Source organism: Hyla sarda, unplaced genomic scaffold, assembly GCF_029499605.1.
Source record: "Hyla sarda isolate aHylSar1 unplaced genomic scaffold, aHylSar1.hap1 scaffold_467, whole genome shotgun sequence".
Taxonomy (NCBI): Eukaryota; Metazoa; Chordata; class Amphibia; order Anura; family Hylidae; genus Hyla; species Hyla sarda.
Window position 1 is genome coordinate 236,274 of NW_026610480.1, and position 16,592 is coordinate 252,865.

A 16,592-nucleotide genomic window follows, 5' to 3' on the forward strand; every position below is an offset into this window, starting at 1 on the left:
CGGACATGTCCCACGACGTGTTCTGCAAGAAGATGCTGGCGGATCAAGGCTTCCCCACGGCTGACACCCTGGGAATAGCAACCTTCTTTTCGGGAATCTTCTACATCACCTTTGCCACCATTGGGACCTGTAGAAGATACTGGGAGGTGGTGAAAGCGGCGAGTCCCGAATCCCCTTTCTCTCGCTTTGTGGGCAACTGCCTTATTCAAAGAGAGGAGAGGCGGGTGACGGTCTCAATGCGGAACCCACACACCCCAGGCACGGACATCTCGACTTTCCTGAAGCGCTTCTGCACCGTGGTGAGGGAGCCCACCCGCATCCTGAACTCACTCGGATACTGGACCTGCAAGTGGTCTGTGGTCGTCAGACTCAACAAGAACCCTGCTTCTCCAGACGGACTACAGCACCTGCCAACGACATTTTCCTTGGGCAACTCCACAGGACTTATCTTCTACCCGGACATGCCGCAGACCTGCAGGAGATGTGGCAAGATGGGCCACGAGGGCAAGGACTGTACGGAGGATGCCTGCAGGTATTGCCGTGTGACAGGTCACACGACCAAGGACTGCCCCAAGAGCAAGACCTGCAACCTCTGCGGACTGGCAGCCCACAGCTACAAGGACTGCCCCCAGAGGGAGAGAACATGGGCATCTGTGGCAGCGAGAGCACCGAAGCCAGCCCCAGCTCCGGAGCCAACACCACGGATGGCCAAGCCGACCAAGGAGGGTAAGAAGGCGAAAGCCACCACCCCTGCCCCGTCCCGCCCCTCCCCTGCCCCTCCCGCCCCATCCCCTGCCCCTCCCGCCCCATCTCCTGCCCCATCCCGCCCCACCCCTGCCCCATCCCGTCCCACCCCTGCCCCATCCCGTCCCACCCCTGCCCCTCCTGCCCCATCCCGTCCCACCCCTGCCCCTCCTGCCCCATCCCGCCCCACCCCTGCCCCCCGCACCCCACCCCGGCCCACCCCTGCCCCGTCCTCCCCTGCCCGGCCCACCCCTGCCCCGTCCTCCCCTGCCCGGCCCACCCCTGCCCCGTCCTCCCCTGCCCGGGCACTCTCTCCTGCCCCCCGCCCCACCCAGCCTCCTTTCTCTCCTGGCCCAGCAGCACCTAACCCCCCTCCAGCTGCTGGTGCCCGCCCTTCGGAGGACTTTCCTGTGCTTCCTCCCCCAGGTACCATACAGAGGAAGAGGAAAGGAAGGGACAACGTATCAGAAGAGTCCCACAAAAGAAAGATAATCGAGACCTGCGAGACCCCTCAAGCTTCAGATGAGGAGGAGGAGATGGAGCAGGTCTGCGAGAGCCTTGAGGCTTCAGAAGGAGAGGAGGTGATGGAGCAGGCCCAAGTGGAGCAGGTCCAAGCAGAGCCAGTCCAAGCTCAATCTATGGAGGAGCTGCTGCAGGACCCAGAGGTTAAGAAAATCCTGGACACTCCGTCCAACACGGTCTACGACGAGTTCTTGGAAGGGCGCTACGAGAAGCCACAGGAGCCGACAGGCGCGAGAGAAGAGGACCCGTCCGACCAGACTGGTAACTAGTATCAGAACTAACCTCTCTTTTTATTCCCATGGCTGATCTCAACATCTTCTGCATTAATGTGAGGAGTATTAGAGCTTGGTTTAGATTTCAGACTGTTCTTACGTTCTTAGATTCCCAGAGGTGTGATGTTTACATGTTGCAGGAATGTGCTTTGTCTGCTTCTAGGTCTTACAACCATCTGGCCAGGCAGTGGCCTCACGGCCCTTCCTACTGGTCTGGTGGGGGCGACAATAGGTCTGCGGGGGTGGCCATCCTGATCAGGGGAGGTAACTTTGCACTTGATTCCGTCCGGGAGCTCGTCTGTGGCAGACTTCTTGTCGCAGACGGTTCCTGGGCGGGTGAGCCCGTGCGGCTCATCAACGTGTATGCCTCCCCTGAGAGGGATGTCCGACTGGAGGTTCTCCAGGCCCTGCGGGCTGAACTCGCCACCACTAGGGCAGTAGTGTTGGGTGGTGACTTCAACTGCCCCATTGAGGTGGACGGGCGCAGTTCTGGCACATCCGCCAACCTGGACGTGACGTCTAAACTGCTGATTGAGATGGTGACGGAGGCATCCTTGCAGGACGTTGTCGGGTCCATCGGGAACGGCTCCGTAAACTATACGTGGAGCCGCCCCGATGGCTCGCTCCGTTCTCGGATAGACTTCATCTTCACCTCGAGAGCAGTCAGAAAGGTGTCGTACTCTATGGTCCCCTGCTTCTTCTCTGACCACAGGGCCATTCGATTCCGGGGGACTCTGGGCCATGGATTCCCACCTGGCCCGGGCTCCTGGAAGTTGAATTGTGCCCTGTTGGAGCAGAGGGAGGTCATGGAGGAACTTAGGGATGCTTACCTTGTATGGCGAAATGACAAATGTCTGTTCAAGTGCATCAGCGATTGGTGGGAATATGTTAAAGTCGAATTCCGTTGTTTCTTTCAGGCAAAAGGCAGACAACAGGCGTGTGCGAAGAAGTGGGACTTGAGGAAACTGCAGCGCGAGCTGCGGTCCCTGCAGGACCTGCTCCAGTGTGGCTGGGACGTCAGGGAGGAGCTGGAGGAGACCAAAAAGAGCTTGAAAAGGCACTTTGAGGAGGAATCCAAGCGAATCGTCTTTCGTTCCAAGGTGGAGAACCTGGAGAAGGGTGAGAAATGTAACTCTTTCTTTTTCAGGAAGCTCCATGCCGGCCACACGCCCCTGACTGAGCTACGAGATGAGACCGGACACATGAGGAGCGGCAAGGAGGAAGTGATGGGGGTCGTCCACGACTTCTACAGCAACCTCTACGCCCCCAAGTCATCCGACCCCGAAGCCGCCGAGAGGTTCCTGTCAGGTGTCACTAACGTTGTTGATCCCGCAGGTGCGGCGGCTATGGACGATCCCTTGACGGTGGGGGAGCTGCTCTCTGCCGCTAAATCCTTTAAGCCCGGCAGGACCCCGGGCAGTGACGGTCTCCCGGCCGAGCTCTACGTAGCGCTGGGTGACCTGATCTGTCCGGACCTGTTGGAGGTGTACGAGGAGATGGTGGTGGGGGGCAGAATGCCTCCGTCGTTGAGGGAAGGGATGATCACGATCTTGTATAAGCGGAAGGGGGAGAGATGTGACCTGAAAAACTGGCGTCCCATCTCTCTCCTGAACGTGGACTACAAGATCCTCGCCAAGGTGCTGGCCAACAGGCTGAAACCTGTCATGGGGCAGATCGTCCATCCGGACCAGACCTGCAGCATTCCTGGCCGCAGGATTGCCGACAGCCTTGCCCTTGTGAGAGACACGGTCCATTACATCCAGGACCGCGGGGGCCGCGCCGCCCTGGTCAGCTTAGATCAGGAGAAGGCGTTCGACCGTGTCTCCCACGCATTCATGGACAGGGTTTTGCGCAGGCTGGGTCTGGGGAAGATGTTTTGCTCTTTTGTTAACGTTATGTATTTTGACATTTACAGCACGGTGTTGGTGAACGGCTGGAAGACTGACCCCTTTTCTATTCTTTCAGGGGTTAGACAAGGCTGCCCTCTTTCACCTCTCCTTTTTGTTTGTGTTATAGAGCTCTTCGCTGAGACTATCCGGCAGAATGGAGAGATCAGAGGGATCACCGCACCAGGACCAGATCGCCACGAGGTCAAGTGCTCGCTCTACATGGACGACGTGACCGTCTTCTGCGCTGACCAGCGTTCGGTGACTGCACTCGTCCAGACCTGCGAGGACTTCGGCAGAGCTTCGGGGGCAAAAGTCAACTGCGGGAAGTCGGAGGCCATGCTCTTCGGGGAATGGCACCTGGCTTCTTCCGCCCCCTTCCCCTTTGCCGTTAAGCCGGACTTCATTCAAATTCTTGGAGTCTGGTTCGGGAAGGAAGGAGCGGCCCTTAAGTCTTGGCAAGACCGACTAGGAAGGATAAACTCAAAGATCGGACTGTGGAGCTCCAGAAAGCTCACGATGGAAGGCAAGGCACTTGTCCTGCGGAGTGAAGTTTTGCCTGTGCTCCAATATACCGCACAGGCCTGGCCTCCCCATACCACCGTTTGCAAGGCCATCACCCGGACAGTGTTTGGCTTCGTCTGGGGCAAAATGGACAGAGTCAAGAGGACCGTGATGTACAAGGAACCCCGCAAGGGTGGGAAGGGAATACCCGACATCCCCGCTCTGCTGAGGGCCTCCTTTGCATGTGTCACGGTGCAGCGGACTCTTGTAGAAAAGACTGGCTCAGCGGGCAGGTCCATGTCTCGCTTGCTTCTCATGCCCCTCTGGAGACAGCTGGGCTGGGACAAGTGGGACAGCTCCATCCCTTACAACTGGAACACTCCCTGGTTCTATGGGGATGTTGTCCGGTTTGTGAGGGAGCACCAGCTGGAAGGACTGAAACCAGACCTATGGAAGCCAAAGACAATCCACAAGCTCATCCGAGCTAAGGACTCGACCGAACTGGTTCCGGGACTCCCCGCAGCCACTGCAGAGACAGTTTGGAACAATGTGGCCTCAAAGCGGCTTACCAATGGACACAAGGACTTGTCGTGGATGGCCGTCATGGGAGGTCTCTCTCTCAGGTCATTCATGCATGCCCGCAACCTGTGCAAGACCCGGTACTGCCCCCGTTGCCCCTACGTGGAGGAAACATCTTTCCACGTGTTTTGGCAGTGCCCCTTTGCACAGGGTCTGTTGGACGCCCTAGAACAGGAACTCAGAGACTCAGTGCCCAGGAGCTGCCTATCGTACCATTCGGTGCTTTACGGCCTGTTCCCTGGGACCCACGACGTGGAGGCCATCCAGGAGGCCTGGCGCCTTATGAACTGTTTTAAGGACGCAGTGTGGCTTGCCAGGAACCGCCTCGTGATCAACAGGGAAAACATGTCCGTCCGGGACTGCCGCAGGTTCATCAAGAACCTGCTTAGAGACTATTCCATCTTGGACAGCTCGGCCGTTGATGAGGAAGAAGAGGAGTGAAGACCCCTCTCCTTCTCCCATGTCTCCCTGAAGATACAGCCCAACAGTTTGGCCCTGTGATCCGCCCCCTCCCTACCCCCACATAGTCGCCCACACCCCTACCCCGATCACAGATTGTATTATTTGGTTTTTGTTTGATCTCTTGTGCCTTTCTATTGCAGGATTGAGCTGAATGTTAGAGTAGCATGGTGTGCGATGTATAGCTTAGGGAACCTTTGCTGTGTATTGTACTATCATGCTTTGTGTGACTGTAATTTATTGTACGACTTGTAATGACTGAACGGAAAATAAAGCTCTTTCAATCAAAAAAAAAAAAAATCTGTTCTTATCAGTTTAATATCTGATACGTCCCCTATCTGGGGACCATATATTAAATGGATTTTTGAGAACGGGGGCCGATTTCGAAGCTTGCTTCCGTCGCCCTATGCATTGACCCGATATGGCAGTATCTTCGGGTACAGTGCACCACCCCCTTACAGGGTTAAAAAGAAAGATTCCTACTTTCATTGCTACCTGCTTGCTGGCTAGCCAGCTAGCCAGCCCTGTGGGCCTTGCTGCTGCTGCAGCCAAAAAACAAAAGGTGGTGCTGCTGCTGCTTCTGCTGCTTCTGCTTCTGCTTGTGTCTGGCCGCTGTTGGAGCGTCCAGGCACAGGACTTCTGCTGCTGCTGACTAAATGGCCTCCTTAATTGGATCATTTGAGTAGCCAGCACACCTGTGCAGGTAGGGCATGACATGATAGGCAGCTGCCTTGATAGCGGGTGGGTGCTGAATGTTCCTAATTGACAAAATAAGATTAATGCTTATGAAGAAATATAAAATCTCATCCCTTCCCCAATATCGCGCCACACCCCTACCCCTTAATTCCCTGGTTGAACTTGATGGACATATGTCTTTTTTCGACCGTACTAACTATGTAACTATGTAACATAACATGGGGGGGGGGGGGGGGGGGGTCTCCTGGCTGTTCACACAGGTGTGTCATTGCTGTACATTGACCATGCATTGCTTCTGTGGTATTGCAAAGGCAAAGACAAATGCTTCCAGCCATCCATTGCACTAATGGATTGGTCATCAGCTGGCTGTCTATGTCCCGCATCAATATAGACCAAAGTACAGAGGGTTAGGCTATGCTATTGTGCACCTACCTGATGCATCAGAAGGTGCGAGGCCCTTGCTAAATTCTGTGCACAGACTTTGAGATCTATACTTTAGACTGTATCTAAACCTGCTCCAACATGGACTGACATTCTGGCCTACTTTCAGCCGATGCGACTTGTCTGTCGCTGAACAGTCGCTTTTTATGTATTCAGCACCTATGTATAATGTTGTAAAAATGCTCTAGAAGCTAAAGTCGCAGAAATGTCACACATATTTGGCCTGCAACTTTCTGTGCGACAAATTCAGACAGGAAAAATCAGTATAAATCCTTAGAAAATTATCCCCCAGTGTCTCCATCTGCTGGCGGTATTGAATAAGCATTGCTGCACTGATGGGGTATGCATTAGACGAAAAAAAAGAAGAAAAAGAAGAATAATACGCCCAGAAAAGAGGCGAAAAGGAGAAAAACGTAAAAAAACGTGAAAAAAAAGTAAGAGGAAGAGAAGGGAAAAAAAGGTGGAAATGGGTTTAAAAGTGATTTCGGCGGAGAAATATATATATATATATATATATATATATATATATATATATATATATATATATATACGCGCACACACACACATATATATAAACGTATTCTCCGTTGAGATATTGCAGCCGCTGCTGTGTCCAGGCCCAGGAGCCTTAGCACTGTGCTGTGATGTCACTCAATACCACTGACATCACTAGGTGTAAACAACATCTCTCCTTTGCTGTGTATGTGACTATGGAGCTGTTTGGTGATGTCGTCTATTATGGCCCTCATAGAAGCAACAGGAGATTGTTGCATCCATCTAGAACCCTCAGAACTACAGTGCTATGATGTCACTCACTTCCACAGGCCTTGCAGAGTGTAAACAACAACAACCCAGCTTTGTTGTGTATGTAACCATAGGGATTTGTGATGTCACCTAGAACCTTCACAGCAGCGACAGCTTTATGAGGAGCATCAGCACTGCTCTGCCTGAGCAGAACCATCACCGCCATAGGTTGTCAAATAACCCGGATTTAACCCACACAGGTAAGTCCAATGGGGTGCAGGCATGTCCTCTATGCTTACAGCTTCCCGTGGGTGTTGGTTTGATACCGTTTGGGGACAGCCAAGGAGGCATCTGCAGGCAACAAAGGTAGGTGTGTGCTTGTGTGTGTGTTTCCTATGCAGATCCTAAGCCCAGTGTCACATGCAAGTAGGAGGAGTAAGAAGGGTTCCTGGCAAATCCGGGTTATGGATTGCATTTAAAAAGGCCCCGTGGGAGTGCAATGGGCCCCTGTCTTGCTGCTTAGCAATAATGGTATGGGTTTAGGTTCTGCTGTGTGTACTGGTGGTTGACTGCCCCCCAGCCCAGAGTGTGCATGGAAAATTGTCTGGCAGCCTCCCTGACAGCAAGCAGTGATAGTGCCCATGAAGGGCACCTTGTTGGGCCCGCCCCTTTCACGGTTATCGCTTCTCGGCCTTTTGGCTAAGATCAAGTGTAGTATCTGTTCTTATCAGTTTAATATCTGATACGTCCCCTATCTGGGGACCATATATTAAATGGATTTTTGAGAACGGGGGCCGATTTCGAAGCTTGCTTCCGTCGCCCTATGCATTGACCCGATATGGCAGTATCTTCGGGTACAGTGCACCACCCCCTTACAGGGTTAAAAAGAAAGATTCCTTCTTTCATTGCTACCTGCTTGCTGGCTAGCCAGCTAGCCAGCCCTGTGGGCCTTGCTGCTGCTGCAGCCAAAAAACAAAAGGTGGTGCTGCTGCTGCTTCTGCTGCTTCTGCTTGTGTCTGGCCGCTGTTGGAGCGTCCAGGCACAGGACTTCTGCTGCTGCTGACTAAATGGCCTCCTTAATTGGATCATTTGAGTAGCCAGCACACCTGTGCAGGTAGGGCATGACATGATAGGCAGCTGCCTTGATAGCGGGTGGGTGCTGAATGTTCCTAATTGACAAAATAAGATTAATGCTTATGAAGAAATATAAAATCTCATCCCTTCCCCAATATCGCGCCACACCCCTACCCCTTAATTCCCTGGTTGAACTTGATGGACATATGTCTTTTTTCGACCGTACTAACTATGTAACTATGTAACATAACATGGGGGGGGGGGGTCTCCTGGCTGTTCACACAGGTGTGTCATTGCTGTACATTGACCATGCATTGCTTCTGTGGTATTGCAAAGGCAAAGACAAATGCTTCCAGCCATCCATTGCACTAATGGATTGGTCATCAGCTGGCTGTCTATGTCCCGCATCAATATAGACCAAAGTACAGAGGGTTAGGCTATGCTATTGTGCACCTACCTGATGCATCAGAAGGTGCGAGGCCCTTGCTAAATTCTGTGCACAGACTTTGAGATCTATACTTTAGACTGTATCTAAACCTGCTCCAACATGGACTGACATTCTGGCCTACTTTCAGCCGATGCGACTTGTCTGTCGCTGAACAGTCGCTTTTTATGTATTCAGCACCTATGTATAATGTTGTAAAAATGCTCTAGAAGCTAAAGTCGCAGAAATGTCACACATATTTGGCCTGCAACTTTCTGTGCGACAAATTCAGACAGGAAAAATCAGTATAAATCCTTAGAAAATTATCCCCCAGTGTCTCCATCTGCTGGCGGTATTGAATAAGCATTGCTGCACTGATGGGGTATGCATTAGACGAAAAAAAAGAAGAAAAAGAAGAATAATACGCCCAGAAAAGAGGCGAAAAGGAGAAAAACGTAAAAAAACGTGAAAAAAAAGTAAGAGGAAGAGAAGGGAAAAAAAGGTGGAAATGGGTTTAAAAGTGATTTCGGCGGAGAAATATATATATATATATATATATATATATATATATATATATATATATATATATATATATACGCGCACACACACACATATATATAAACGTATTCTCCGTTGAGATATTGCAGCCGCTGCTGTGTCCAGGCCCAGGAGCCTTAGCACTGTGCTGTGATGTCACTCAATACCACTGACATCACTAGGTGTAAACAACATCTCTCCTTTGCTGTGTATGTGACTATGGAGCTGTTTGGTGATGTCGTCTATTATGGCCTTCATAGAAGCAACAGGAGATTGTTGCATCCATCTAGAACCCTCAGAACTACAGTGCTATGATGTCACTCACTTCCACAGGCCTTGCAGAGTGTAAACAACAACAACCCAGCTTTGTTGTGTATGTAACCATAGGGATTTGTGATGTCACCTAGAACCTTCACAGCAGCGACAGCTTTATGAGGAGCATCAGCACTGCTCTGCCTGAGCAGAACCATCACCGCCATAGGTTGTCAAATAACCCGGATTTAACCCACACAGGTAAGTCCAATGGGGTGCAGGCATGTCCTCTATGCTTACAGCTTCCCGTGGGTGTTGGTTTGATACCGTTTGGGGACAGCCAAGGAGGCATCTGCAGGCAACAAAGGTAGGTGTGTGCTTGTGTGTGTGTTTCCTATGCAGATCCTAAGCCCAGTGTCACATGCAAGTAGGAGGAGTAAGAAGGGTTCCTGGCAAATCCGGGTTATGGATTGCATTTAAAAAGGCCCCGTGGGAGTGCAATGGGCCCCTGTCTTGCTGCTTAGCAATAATGGTATGGGTTTAGGTTCTGCTGTGTGTACTGGTGGTTGACTGCCCCCCAGCCCAGAGTGTGCATGGAAAATTGTCTGGCAGCCTCCCTGACAGCAAGCAGTGATAGTGCCCATGAAGGGCACCTTGTTGGGCCCGCCCCTTTCACGGTTATCGCTTCTCGGCCTTTTGGCTAAGATCAAGTGTAGTATCTGTTCTTATCAGTTTAATATCTGATACGTCCCCTATCTGGGGACCATATATTAAATGGATTTTTGAGAACGGGGGCCGATTTCGAAGCTTGCTTCCGTCGCCCTATGCATTGACCCGATATGGCAGTATCTTCGTGTACAGTGCACCACCCCCTTACAGGGTTAAAAAGAAAGATTCCTACTTTCATTGCTACCTGCTTGCTGGCTAGCCAGCTAGCCAGCCCTGTGGGCCTTGCTGCTGCTGCAGCCAAAAAACAAAAGGTGGTGCTGCTGCTGCTTCTGCTGCTTCTGCTTCTGCTTGTGTCTGGCCGCTGTTGGAGCGTCCAGGCACAGGACTTCTGCTGCTGCTGACTAAATGGCCTCCTTAATTGGATCATTTGAGTAGCCAGCACACCTGTGCAGGTAGGGCATGACATGATAGGCAGCTGCCTTGATAGCGGGTGGGTGCTGAATGTTCCTAATTGACAAAATAAGATTAATGCTTATGAAGAAATATAAAATCTCATCCCTTCCCCAATATCGCGCCACACCCCTACCCCTTAATTCCCTGGTTGAACTTGATGGACATATGTCTTTTTTCGACCGTACTAACTATGTAACTATGTAACATAACATGGGGGGGGGGGTCTCCTGGCTGTTCACACAGGTGTGTCATTGCTGTACATTGACCATGCATTGCTTCTGTGGTATTGCAAAGGCAAAGACAAATGCTTCCAGCCATCCATTGCACTAATGGATTGGTCATCAGCTGGCTGTCTATGTCCCGCATCAATATAGACCAAAGTACAGAGGGTTAGGCTATGCTATTGTGCACCTACCTGATGCATCAGAAGGTGCGAGGCCCTTGCTAAATTCTGTGCACAGACTTTGAGATCTATACTTTAGACTGTATCTAAACCTGCTCCAACATGGACTGACATTCTGGCCTACTTTCAGCCGATGCGACTTGTCTGTCGCTGAACAGTCGCTTTTTATGTATTCAGCACCTATGTATAATGTTGTAAAAATGCTCTAGAAGCTAAAGTCGCAGAAATGTCACACATATTTGGCCTGCAACTTTCTGTGCGACAAATTCAGACAGGAAAAATCAGTATAAATCCTTAGAAAATTATCCCCCAGTGTCTCCATCTGCTGGCGGTATTGAATAAGCATTGCTGCACTGATGGGGTATGCATTAGACGAAAAAAAAGAAGAAAAAGAAGAATAATACGCCCAGAAAAGAGGCGAAAAGGAGAAAAACGTAAAAAAACGTGAAAAAAAAGTAAGAGGAAGAGAAGGGAAAAAAAGGTGGAAATGGGTTTAAAAGTGATTTCGGCGGAGAAATATATATATATATATATAGATATATATATATATATATATATATATATATATACGCGCACACACACACATATATATAAACGTATTCTCCGTTGAGATATTGCAGCCGCTGCTGTGTCCAGGCCCAGGAGCCTTAGCACTGTGCTGTGATGTCACTCAATACCACTGACATCACTAGGTGTAAACAACATCTCTCCTTTGCTGTGTATGTGACTATGGAGCTGTTTGGTGATGTCGTCTATTATGGCCTTCATAGAAGCAACAGGAGATTGTTGCATCCATCTAGAACCCTCAGAACTACAGTGCTATGATGTCACTCACTTCCACAGGCCTTGCAGAGTGTAAACAACAACAACCCAGCTTTGTTGTGTATGTAACCATAGGGATTTGTGATGTCACCTAGAACCTTCACAGCAGCGACAGCTTTATGAGGAGCATCAGCACTGCTCTGCCTGAGCAGAACCATCACCGCCATAGGTTGTCAAATAACCCGGATTTAACCCACACAGGTAAGTCCAATGGGGTGCAGGCATGTCCTCTATGCTTACAGCTTCCCGTGGGTGTTGGTTTGATACCGTTTGGGGACAGCCAAGGAGGCATCTGCAGGCAACAAAGGTAGGTGTGTGCTTGTGTGTGTGTTTCCTATGCAGATCCTAAGCCCAGTGTCACATGCAAGTAGGAGGAGTAAGAAGGGTTCCTGGCAAATCCGGGTTATGGATTGCATTTAAAAAGGCCCCGTGGGAGTGCAATGGGCCCCTGTCTTGCTGCTTAGCAATAATGGTATGGGTTTAGGTTCTGCTGTGTGTACTGGTGGTTGACTGCCCCCCAGCCCAGAGTGTGCATGGAAAATTGTCTGGCAGCCTCCCTGACAGCAAGCAGTGATAGTGCCCATGAAGGGCACCTTGTTGGGCCCGCCCCTTTCACGGTTATCGCTTCTCGGCCTTTTGGCTAAGATCAAGTGTAGTATCTGTTCTTATCAGTTTAATATCTGATACGTCCCCTATCTGGGGACCATATATTAAATGGATTTTTGAGAACGGGGGCCGATTTCGAAGCTTGCTTCCGTCGCCCTATGCATTGACCCGATATGGCAGTATCTTCGGGTACAGTGCACCACCCCCTTACAGGGTTAAAAAGAAAGATTCCTACTTTCATTGCTACCTGCTTGCTGGCTAGCCAGCTAGCCAGCCCTGTGGGCCTTGCTGCTGCTGCAGCCAAAAAACAAAAGGTGGTGCTGCTGCTGCTTCTGCTGCTTCTGCTTCTGCTTGTGTCTGGCCGCTGTTGGAGCGTCCAGGCACAGGACTTCTGCTGCTGCTGACTAAATGGCCTCCTTAATTGGATCATTTGAGTAGCCAGCACACCTGTGCAGGTAGGGCATGACATGATAGGCAGCTGCCTTGATAGCGGGTGGGTGCTGAATGTTCCTAATTGACAAAATAAGATTAATGCTTATGAAGAAATATAAAATCTCATCCCTTCCCCAATATCGCGCCACACCCCTACCCCTTAATTCCCTGGTTGAACTTGATGGACATATGTCTTTTTTCGACCGTACTAACTATGTAACTATGTAACATAACATGGGGGGGGGGGGGGTCTCCTGGCTGTTCACACAGGTGTGTCATTGCTGTACATTGACCATGCATTGCTTCTGTGGTATTGCAAAGGCAAAGACAAATGCTTCCAGCCATCCATTGCACTAATGGATTGGTCATCAGCTGGCTGTCTATGTCCCGCATCAATATAGACCAAAGTACAGAGGGTTAGGCTATGCTATTGTGCACCTACCTGATGCATCAGAAGGTGCGAGGCCCTTGCTAAATTCTGTGCACAGACTTTGAGATCTATACTTTAGACTGTATCTAAACCTGCTCCAACATGGACTGACATTCTGGCCTACTTTCAGCCGATGCGACTTGTCTGTCGCTGAACAGTCGCTTTTTATGTATTCAGCACCTATGTATAATGTTGTAAAAATGCTCTAGAAGCTAAAGTCGCAGAAATGTCACACATATTTGGCCTGCAACTTTCTGTGCGACAAATTCAGACAGGAAAAATCAGTATAAATCCTTAGAAAATTATCCCCCAGTGTCTCCATCTGCTGGCGGTATTGAATAAGCATTGCTGCACTGATGGGGTATGCATTAGACGAAAAAAAAGAAGAAAAAGAAGAATAATACGCCCAGAAAAGAGGCGAAAAGGAGAAAAACGTAAAAAAACGTGAAAAAAAAGTAAGAGGAAGAGAAGGGAAAAAAAGGTGGAAATGGGTTTAAAAGTGATTTCGGCGGAGAAATATATATATATATATATATATATATATATATATATATATATACGCGCACACACACACATATATATAAACGTATTCTCCGTTGAGATATTGCAGCCGCTGCTGTGTCCAGGCCCAGGAGCCTTAGCACTGTGCTGTGATGTCACTCAATACCACTGACATCACTAGGTGTAAACAACATCTCTCCTTTGCTGTGTATGTGACTATGGAGCTGTTTGGTGATGTCGTCTATTATGGCCTTCATAGAAGCAACAGGAGATTGTTGCATCCATCTAGAACCCTCAGAACTACAGTGCTATGATGTCACTCACTTCCACAGGCCTTGCAGAGTGTAAACAACAACAACCCAGCTTTGTTGTGTATGTAACCATAGGGATTTGTGATGTCACCTAGAACCTTCACAGCAGCGACAGCTTTATGAGGAGCATCAGCACTGCTCTGCCTGAGCAGAACCATCACCGCCATAGGTTGTCAAATAACCCGGATTTAACCCACACAGGTAAGTCCAATGGGGTGCAGGCATGTCCTCTATGCTTACAGCTTCCCGTGGGTGTTGGTTTGATACCGTTTGGGGACAGCCAAGGAGGCATCTGCAGGCAACAAAGGTAGGTGTGTGCTTGTGTGTGTGTTTCCTATGCAGATCCTAAGCCCAGTGTCACATGCAAGTAGGAGGAGTAAGAAGGGTTCCTGGCAAATCCGGGTTATGGATTGCATTTAAAAAGGCCCCGTGGGAGTGCAATGGGCCCCTGTCTTGCTGCTTAGCAATAATGGTATGGGTTTAGGTTCTGCTGTGTGTACTGGTGGTTGACTGCCCCCCAGCCCAGAGTGTGCATGGAAAATTGTCTGGCAGCCTCCCTGACAGCAAGCAGTGATAGTGCCCATGAAGGGCACCTTGTTGGGCCCGCCCCTTTCACGGTTATCGCTTCTCGGCCTTTTGGCTAAGATCAAGTGTAGTATCTGTTCTTATCAGTTTAATATCTGATACGTCCCCTATCTGGGGACCATATATTAAATGGATTTTTGAGAACGGGGGCCGATTTCGAAGCTTGCTTCCGTCGCCCTATGCATTGACCCGATATGGCAGTATCTTCGGGTACAGTGCACCACCCCCTTACAGGGTTAAAAAGAAAGATTCCTACTTTCATTGCTACCTGCTTGCTGGCTAGCCAGCTAGCCAGCCCTGTGGGCCTTGCTGCTGCTGCAGCCAAAAAACAAAAGGTGGTGCTGCTGCTGCTTCTGCTGCTTCTGCTTCTGCTTGTGTCTGGCCGCTGTTGGAGCGTCCAGGCACAGGACTTCTGCTGCTGCTGACTAAATGGCCTCCTTAATTGGATCATTTGAGTAGCCAGCACACCTGTGCAGGTAGGGCATGACATGATAGGCAGCTGCCTTGATAGCTGGTGGGTGCTGAATGTTCCTAATTGACAAAATAAGATTAATGCTTATGAAGAAATATAAAATCTCATCCCTTCCCCAATATCGCGCCACACCCCTACCCCTTAATTCCCTGGTTGAACTTGATGGACATATGTCTTTTTTCGACCGTACTAACTATGTAACTATGTAACATAACATGGGGGGGGGGGGGGGGGGTCTCCTGGCTGTTCACACAGGTGTGTCATTGCTGTACATTGACCATGCATTGCTTCTGTGGTATTGCAAAGGCAAAGACAAATGCTTCCAGCCATCCATTGCACTAATGGATTGGTCATCAGCTGGCTGTCTATGTCCCGCATCAATATAGACCAAAGTACAGAGGGTTAGGCTATGCTATTGTGCACCTACCTGATGCATCAGAAGGTGCGAGGCCCTTGCTAAATTCTGTGCACAGACTTTGAGATCTATACTTTAGACTGTATCTAAACCTGCTCCAACATGGACTGACATTCTGGCCTACTTTCAGCCGATGCGACTTGTCTGTCGCTGAACAGTCGCTTTTTATGTATTCAGCACCTATGTATAATGTTGTAAAAATGCTCTAGAAGCTAAAGTCGCAGAAATGTCACACATATTTGGCCTGCAACTTTCTGTGCGACAAATTCAGACAGGAAAAATCAGTATAAATCCTTAGAAAATTATCCCCCAGTGTCTCCATCTGCTGGCGGTATTGAATAAGCATTGCTGCACTGATGGGGTATGCATTAGACGAAAAAAAAGAAGAAAAAGAAGAATAATACGCCCAGAAAAGAGGCGAAAAGGAGAAAAACGTAAAAAAACGTGAAAAAAAAGTAAGAGGAAGAGAAGGGAAAAAAAGGTGGAAATGGGTTTAAAAGTGATTTCGGCGGAGAAATATATATATATATATATATATATATATATATATATACGCGCACACACACACATATATATAAACGTATTCTCCGTTGAGATATTGCAGCCGCTGCTGTGTCCAGGCCCAGGAGCCTTAGCACTGTGCTGTGATGTCACTCAATACCACTGACATCACTAGGTGTAAACAACATCTCTCCTTTGCTGTGTATGTGACTATGGAGCTGTTTGGTGATGTCGTCTATTATGGCCTTCATAGAAGCAACAGGAGATTGTTGCATCCATCTAGAACCCTCAGAACTACAGTGCTATGATGTCACTCACTTCCACAGGCCTTGCAGAGTGTAAACAACAACAACCCAGCTTTGTTGTGTATGTAACCATAGGGATTTGTGATGTCACCTAGAACCTTCACAGCAGCGACAGCTTTATGAGGAGCATCAGCACTGCTCTGCCTGAGCAGAACCATCACCGCCATAGGTTGTCAAATAACCCGGATTTAACCCACACAGGTAAGTCCAATGGGGTGCAGGCATGTCCTCTATGCTTACAGCTTCCCGTGGGTGTTGGTTTGATACCGTTTGGGGACAGCCAAGGAGGCATCTGCAGGCAACAAAGGTAGGTGTGTGCTTGTGTGTGTGTTTCCTATGCAGATCCTAAGCCCAGTGTCACATGCAAGTAGGAGGAGTAAGAAGGGTTCCTGGCAAATCCGGGTTATGGATTGCATTTAAAAAGGCCCCGTGGGAGTGCAATGGGCCCCTGTCTTGCTGCTTAGCAATAATGGTATGGGTTTAGGTTCTGCTGTGTGTACTGGTGGTTGACTGCCCCCCAGCCCAGAGTGTGCATGGAAAATTGTCTGGCAGC

At 49.5% G+C, this 16,592-nt stretch overlaps 5 non-coding genes across 5 annotated transcripts; all 5 read left to right on the forward strand.

Moving 5' to 3' along the window:
- Positions 1–5,237: 5,237 nt before the first annotated feature.
- On the forward strand, positions 5,238–5,419 carry LOC130336094 (U2 spliceosomal RNA). The gene has a single exon (XR_008877583.1). It is a non-coding gene; the product is annotated as a U2 spliceosomal RNA (small nuclear RNA).
- A 2,107-nt stretch (positions 5,420–7,526) lies between these two features.
- LOC130336071 (U2 spliceosomal RNA) lies at positions 7,527–7,717 on the forward strand. Its single transcript, XR_008877567.1, has one exon. It is a non-coding gene; the product is annotated as a U2 spliceosomal RNA (small nuclear RNA).
- Positions 7,718–9,814: 2,097 nt separating this feature from the next.
- LOC130336078 (U2 spliceosomal RNA) lies at positions 9,815–10,005 on the forward strand. Its single transcript, XR_008877574.1, has one exon. It is a non-coding gene; the product is annotated as a U2 spliceosomal RNA (small nuclear RNA).
- Positions 10,006–12,101: 2,096 nt separating this feature from the next.
- On the forward strand, positions 12,102–12,292 carry LOC130336072 (U2 spliceosomal RNA). The gene has a single exon (XR_008877568.1). It is a non-coding gene; the product is annotated as a U2 spliceosomal RNA (small nuclear RNA).
- Positions 12,293–14,381: 2,089 nt separating this feature from the next.
- On the forward strand, positions 14,382–14,572 carry LOC130336073 (U2 spliceosomal RNA). Its single transcript, XR_008877569.1, has one exon. It is a non-coding gene; the product is annotated as a U2 spliceosomal RNA (small nuclear RNA).
- Positions 14,573–16,592: the final 2,020 nt, after the last annotated feature.